The 7,462-nt window shown below is 37.8% G+C and overlaps 1 long non-coding RNA gene across 1 annotated transcript; it reads left to right on the forward strand.

The window, feature by feature from the left end:
- The first annotated feature begins 5,467 nt into the window (after positions 1–5,467).
- On the forward strand, positions 5,468–7,123 carry LOC127965307 (uncharacterized). The gene is made up of 3 exons (XR_008155273.1): positions 5,468–5,674; positions 6,457–6,601; positions 6,752–7,123. It is a non-coding gene; the product is annotated as an uncharacterized LOC127965307 (long non-coding RNA).
- The last annotated feature ends 339 nt before the right edge of the window (positions 7,124–7,462 follow it).

Here is a 7,462-nt window from a genome sequence, read left to right on the forward strand (position 1 = left end):
TGTCAATTCTGTGTCTCCACACACTAGATATGTGCGCTGCTCCACTCCCAGTACTGCCAAGGGTCTCTCACCCCTGCTGCCCACAAGACATGCTACAAATGAAATCAAATGGATACTGCTAGAGTGTAGAATAATTTAACCTCACAAAGGGTGTGCGTGCGTGCGGTTGCACCATGATTAAAATACAACGTACAAAAGCTCTGTGAATTTATCACTACAATGTCACTTCGAGTTTTTGCCCTAGATTGTGTAAGAAATAGCCAGTGATTTTCGACTTGTGCTTCGATATATCTCCATGTCATTTCTTGTCATGTGTAAGCGAGGTTGTCCCTGTGAGAGAATGTGATATTGATTAAGTGCATTACTATGTTCTTGCACTGACAGATAATAACCTGTTCAGTTCACCCTTCTCGTGCATACATTATGCATCAGCAAATTTGTATGATGACGTATGGTCATCCTTGCTACAGTCTGCACAAACACAATGATCACTCTCTTTTCTATGAAGATAAACCCCGTTTTTCAATATTATGACATATCACCCTAAATCTCCATTATCATCAAGTACTGTGTGTGTGTGTGTGTGTGTGTGTGAGAGAGAGAGAGAGAGAGAGAGACATATGTATCTATCCAGTCAGTCTTTGTATATGGGTCTGCAGAGAATCAGATTTCCTAATGAAGGCAATCTCAGAACACTCCTGAGATCCCCTGCAAACGACATGGGCTTTCATCAGCCTTCTTGTGTGATCATAACATGGACCATAATGGACCCAGTCTGCCCACCACTAATTACCCATCCGGCTCACACCGAGCTCCCCTTACACAACCCAGAGGACTCCTGACTGAGCAAGAGCTTTACGGAAAGAGACCAAGAGAGACAGGAAAGTGTTATTGTAAATACGTGTTGTACATACTCTCACAAACACTCTTGTGTGTGTGTGTGTATATATATATATATATATATATATATATATATATATATATATATATATATATATATATATATATATATATATATAAATATATATATATATATATATATATATATATATATATATATATACACACACACACACACACACACACAAGAGTTTATTATAGAATATTAAGATAATCACAAATGATTCAACAAGTATAAACAAATATGAACATAATGTAGAAGAATAAAAGTATACAAAAACTATACACAAAAAAATTACTATAAAAACACTACAAACACTAATATACTCATAAGCAACTTTAAAGAGATATGTCTTTACCCGCCTTTAAAAAATATTAATACTAGTGGACTCTCTCACTTCACAATGTAAATCATGTTAGAAATTACAATTTCTACCAACAAGGACTATCCCTAAACATGACCAATGTTATGGGCATAAGTTGATCGTACGAAAACATACAAATGAGATTATACTAATTCACATGAATGGCCACCAATTTGCCAAATGTACAGTAGTTATGATTTGCAATGAGCCTGTTGTTTACCACTATTTACAGTGCATCAGCATTACCAACGCTATCTCCTGACCAATTTGGACGTATTTTAAGAGGTGGCTAATTCATACGAATTTGTACGACCTCACTCGTATGACTTTATACAATTTGTCTAGACCTCAGTGATGGGTAAATTTAGAAGTGGGGTTAGGTGTAGGTAGTTCGTACAAATTCATACGAATAATATAGTTTGTACGAGTGTGGTCTAACGAATTTGTAAACAGCTTGCTTTCCATCCAAACCAATCTCACATTAAATGATAGTTGAATTCATATGAGTTAGCTACCAATTTAAAAAAAAAGTTACAAATTGCCATGAGATTGTATTCTTTTCATCTCAGATACCTGAAACTTCTGTTAATTTGCACTTTTCAAATACGCAACATCATAGCAAATATCAACACATTTCCAAATCAGACATATGAAGTAGATGCACAACTGACAGATTCAACAATCACAGCAATAATCTCAGGTTTCATTTTCATAAACAATGACTGCAGGGCTTATTATGTGTTACTGCAGCTTGTATTAGTCTGCAACCTGATCGGCTCTCTTGCTCTGAGATAGATCATAAAAGTGGCTGATGTAATGCAGCGGAGTGGAGCGTGGAGCTGTGCTGGAATATAACAGGATATTTGTGCTCTGTAGTCACCTGTGGATGTGAGTATGATAAAGATCTTTTCTGTGCTCAGGTAACCATTCAGAATAGATCTTACATAGGTGTCTCCTGCTCTTGATAAGATGTTTAATTACCCATTTTTAAGCTTCCTTTTTAAATAGAAAGACTGTGACGTTTAAAACCCAAACCCATGAACAAAGCTGTCCGCCAGCCATTTTTCATATTTAATAGTGGGAGGCCATTTTACAGAAATAACGTGTCTGGGATTACAAATGAAAAGTAGAGAGATTCATTCTTTATCATGCAGACAGATTAAATTCCAAACCCTGTTACTGTAATAGGTGCACTTGTAACTCCACATAAATTAGAGCATTAATTCAATCAGCTTCTGTTTTAAGCAAAAAAACACACAGCTCAGAATCCAGAAGTGTAATTTATTGTGAAGCCAGGTTCATTTTCAAAAACAATCAATTTCTCTGCACGTCTGAGGGCTACGATGATGCTCTGTGGAACTCGGAGTGTCTGAATCTCTCATCGTAGAGCCAAATAAAAGATAAATGAAGATGTGTTTTATTCCGTCATAATTTCCCACTGAGAATGCCATAAAGGATGACATCCATATGGATCAAGGGTGGGGGTGGGGTGTGGTGTTTTTATGTGGAGTGGTAAAGTGCTCCTGTAATTTATGGCATCTTTCCTGTGTGATCTGTTTGTCTGTCAGGATGGTGGAGGAGAAAGAAAGGACTGGCCTCTGAGAGAGAGAGAGAGAGAGAGAGCATTATGCTGGGTTAAATATCCTAATGATCAAAATAAATCAAAATCATCAACTGCTGGTCAGTCAAATATACAGTATGCTGAAAATCTTGCACATCTGGAAAAATGAAGAAAAAATTAATATGATGCCAGTGTGTTTGTTTGTGCCAACGTGTAACTAGTATCTATTAGTCTTCATTAATTTCAAGTTTATGACAACTGTAGCTTTGCCCCAAATAGAGGCCATAATATAATGTGATGATGTATGGAGACCTGCACCACTCTTTTTTCACACTGTCATTTTCTCATTCTAAAAAGAGAGAAATTGGTGAAAGGGCATTGTTCTACAACTAAACTTCAGGAATGTGCTTTTTCAGCAATGATTCAGACACGTTTGACCTTATATGCTGACTTTTAGGAAGAGCAAATATACTGTTTCCTGGAAAAGAACCAACTACACGTGAGTCAAGCTCTGCTGTTTAATCGGTCATACACACTGCTCTCAGAGTAGTATGTTTTGGCTGACATGATCATGTCATGTCAAACTCAGGGCACAGAGGGGACAAAGAAGGATTTGGTGCTCAGTAATGACAGTTCTTGGATTGTTTCTATTGAACTGATCTGTGTACAACCCTGTGTAACCCGCTAATTTTTCTTATCTTAATTGTTTGAGTTCACACCCAACATAAAATGTAATCAACTTTATTATTTGAAAGAAAACCTGGCTTGTAATTTGTTAACATTTCCTGTAGGAATATTTCCACCTGGAATACAAAAGTGTTGCAGTCCTGAAATTAAGTCGCTGCATTTGCTCTGTAAAAAATCACTGCTGATAATAATATCAGTCTGGACACTTAACATGGATTGGTAGACATTATTGCATTCAAACGATTAATCGCATCAAAAAAATAAAAGTTTTTGTTTACATCAGATATGTATGTGTGCTGTCTTATTTATATATAAATACACACACATGCATGTACATATTTAAGAAATAAAGAGTATGTATTGAATATATTTATTTATAATATAAATTATATGAATATAAATATAGACATGTAAATATGATTTTGGATTTTAAATGCGATTAATCGCGATTAAATTTGAAAGCACTAGTAGAAATATTGTTTTCTATTATTAGTTCAGGACTTCAATTCAGTGATTTTATAAGAACTTTTATAAAAATTTACACCGAACACTTGAGATCAAAATAATCCAGGGGTGTAGTGTTGTGATTAAAAATTGCACCTCATAAACTCTCTACCCAATGCAAATGTTCAACGATTCAAAATGTAAAGCGGCAAAATTATGCTTAACGATTTAATCTTTTTTTTTTTTTTTCAAAGCACAGTTTCAGGACTACATAGCTTAATATTCATGAAATATTCATGCAATCAGTAAGGGCATTTAGATGCTAAAATCTACACCATGAGTAAAGGTTGAATGAACTGCTTGTTTGATGTAGCCTATAGGCACTTTCATCTTGACAGCGAGAGCAGGGTGGTGACAGAGCAGATGGGGAGCCAGGCCTTCCTTCTTTCTCTTCATCCGCTTGCTCTGGAACCAGATCTTCACCTGGGTTCTGCTCAGGTGCACAGCGCGATCTATTTCGGTTCTTCTTGATTTGCACAGGTACTTATTCGGTTCTTCTTAATTTAAGTAGTTGTTGAAGTGAAACTCATTCTCCAGTTCAGTGAGTTGTTTGGTGAAAACATTGAGGGCAGCAGTGTTTGCCTGTAAAAAGTATAGACAATGCAATAAAAAAATATATATATGAACATTGTTTGTTGTAGGTATAATACCACATTTTAAAACGAACAAACGTCATCCCAACGTGTTTTGGCATATTAATCCAAGTCTACTGTTTGCTCTGACAGCTAAACTAATATCGCAACATACCTGAGAAAAACGTTGGGAGCTGCCACCCTAATAAGCACGCGTTTTATCTCATTGCCTAAACTGTATTTGTCCAGAGTTATTGTTGGAGCAATGCTCGTTGAGATGAGTGTAGGTTTCCGTGCAGCATGCATAAACTACAGTTAAACCAAGTTCGGGACCCGTGTAACCCCACTCACGAGCGTTTCTATCATGATGCACTTCAAAAGAACCTTGAAGCAGGTTCGAGGTTAATCGGGTGTTGACATGATGATCCAGCAGTAGCGGTTTTAGGCACGGGCGAACCGGGCAGCCGCCCGGGGCGTCATTTTTTCGTGACACATTGGGGGCGGCAGCACGAGCAGATAAACAAAAAATCATCTGTGTCCCGAAGCGGTTTTTCGTCATTTATATCATTTCACTGTGTGTGGAATTAGCAAATTGGCGCTCCCTGCAGCTGCCGGCGCCCCTGCTTGCTGAAAATATCCACTGAAGTTTTGTGTTGTGAGAGAAGTGTAAGGGAGTGGGGCGAGAGGCGCGTGCGACGTTTCACCTCTGGGTCTCTCTCAAATGGAACGGACAGGGCGGGGGTGGACGGGGACGGGGGATCCACACTAGTAATATAATTAATAATAGGCTAAAGTCAGTCACACACCTCGACTTTCTTCCAAATAACGCACATTTCATTCATAATGTTATAATACAGGCCTATAGTTCCTGCAAATGAAACTAGGTAATACAAAACGATTATGCGGTCATCAAGGTGAATTGGTTTAGTCTTGACTTCTGGTCCTGAGTGACAGTTGGGGGGATGGGAAATCTGCTGATTGTCGAGTGCCAAAAAAACAGAGATGGAGAAGAAAAGGTCAAAGCCAGGTGCCCAATTTCGAAAAAAAAAGAAAAGAAGAAGAGGAGAAACGAGCAAAAGATAAAGGTATGCAACTATTGTCTCTGTATGATTACAGTATCCATTTCATGAATGAAAGGCTAATGTTAATTGGTGGTGGGTATAACTCTTTGTTAGCCTTTTTGCTATGATGCTTGCTTGCTATGCTTATACAACAATAATTTGGTTTCAACTCAATCACGAGATCTAATTTATAATATTGTGCTTTGCAATAAAACTGTTAAAAGTTCAGTTATTATTTCCATCAGTTGGTTTAACGTTAGGCCCTGTAAATAACCAATGGCATTTTATTTGCTACACAGTATGCTAAGGATAGTTTCCTAAGTATAGTTTTACAAGTCACAACTAAAAGTGTGTCATGCGTATAATTTGAGGCAGTAACCTAATGGCACCTCCATGAAAGTTAGATTGATATACAAATTTTGGTTGAAAAATATCCTGAAACCCAAAAAATTTTTGTTTTTGCCTATACATATAATTTAAAGTCATTTTATTTTTTTAAACAACTGAGTCCCAGTGACCATAGCATAACGTGAATAAAATATAATTTTTCAATGTATTTTTTTTTACTATTTGTTTCTATGCTCTAAACAATGTGATGACATGGGGGGGGGGGGAATAAAATAAATAAATGTTTTTTATTTCCGGGTCTAGGAGGATATAGCGTGTAATGACAGACATTTAGTGTGTAAGAGCATGTTTATGTAACCCTTCTATTATGTTTTGAGTCAGACCCTAGGCTGTTTTAGCTTTATAAAACATTATCCTATGGTCTTTTGATTTCAAATGCAGTTAAATTGCAATTTCAGGGGCACTTCTTAAATATTTTGGAGCATCCTCTGCCACTGGTCAGGATGAGCCAACCACCTCCTCCGCTACACATGTCTCCACAAATATCTGATATTGAGGATGAAGACCTCTTTGCCTCTACTTCTACCCAGCATGAGCTTTCAGGTGTGCATATTGTGTGTGTGTGTGTATGTGTGTGGGCTACAAGACAACTGCAATTTAATGTAATTTTAATATTTCTGATAATTTATGAGTAGGACTGTGTTTTTTCACTGCTATGTGTTTTGAGTAATATGCCAATATGCTGTCTGATAGAAATGCCTGGAGCTGAACCCCCACTGAGCCCCACTGGCCCTCACATCTGACTGACAGGATTCGGACTGAGCTGGTTCACAGAGGACCAAGTAAAGTGCCACCTGGCTTTGTTTTCCGTAGGAATGAGAGTAATGTGAGAAGTTGCCACCACTAATATTTTATGAAGACATTAGTAAGTGGTGAAAAGATGGCAAGAAGTTGGCTGATTTATTCAATTAAGAACAACAGCCTCTTTTGCTTCTGCTGCAAATTGTTTTCCAAGAGGAACATCAATTTAACAAGTGCAGGAATGGCAAATTGGAAACATGCATGCAATGATCTCACATCATATGAAAACAGTTGTTATAATAAAATATTGCTGTTTGTGCAGAACTTTGTTTGCTATTTTTTTTTTTTTTTTGTGGGGGGGGGGGGGCGCTCGAAAGGGGTCTCGCCCAGGGTGTATTTCAATGTAGAACCGCCACTGTGATCCAGAATGGTTCTCGTCAGTCCCTCTCGGGTGCCTCCGGGGTAAGACGGGGGCGCACTCTTCCTCTGATCCTGACAGTACTTGGCCGTGAAAGTCATAAAGTTCCCACCCGGGTAACAGTTGAAGAACGAGGTCATTATGTTTCTTAAAGCGCCACTTTAAACGGTGAATGATAGCTCGCGTTTCTTGTCTTCATTACCTAACTGTACTTTCTGTCTCAACATGTAAATATTGCCGACAAC

The sequence above is a fragment of the Carassius gibelio genome, chromosome B9 (genome assembly GCF_023724105.1).
Source record: "Carassius gibelio isolate Cgi1373 ecotype wild population from Czech Republic chromosome B9, carGib1.2-hapl.c, whole genome shotgun sequence".
In the NCBI taxonomy this organism is placed as follows: Eukaryota; Metazoa; Chordata; class Actinopteri; order Cypriniformes; family Cyprinidae; genus Carassius; species Carassius gibelio.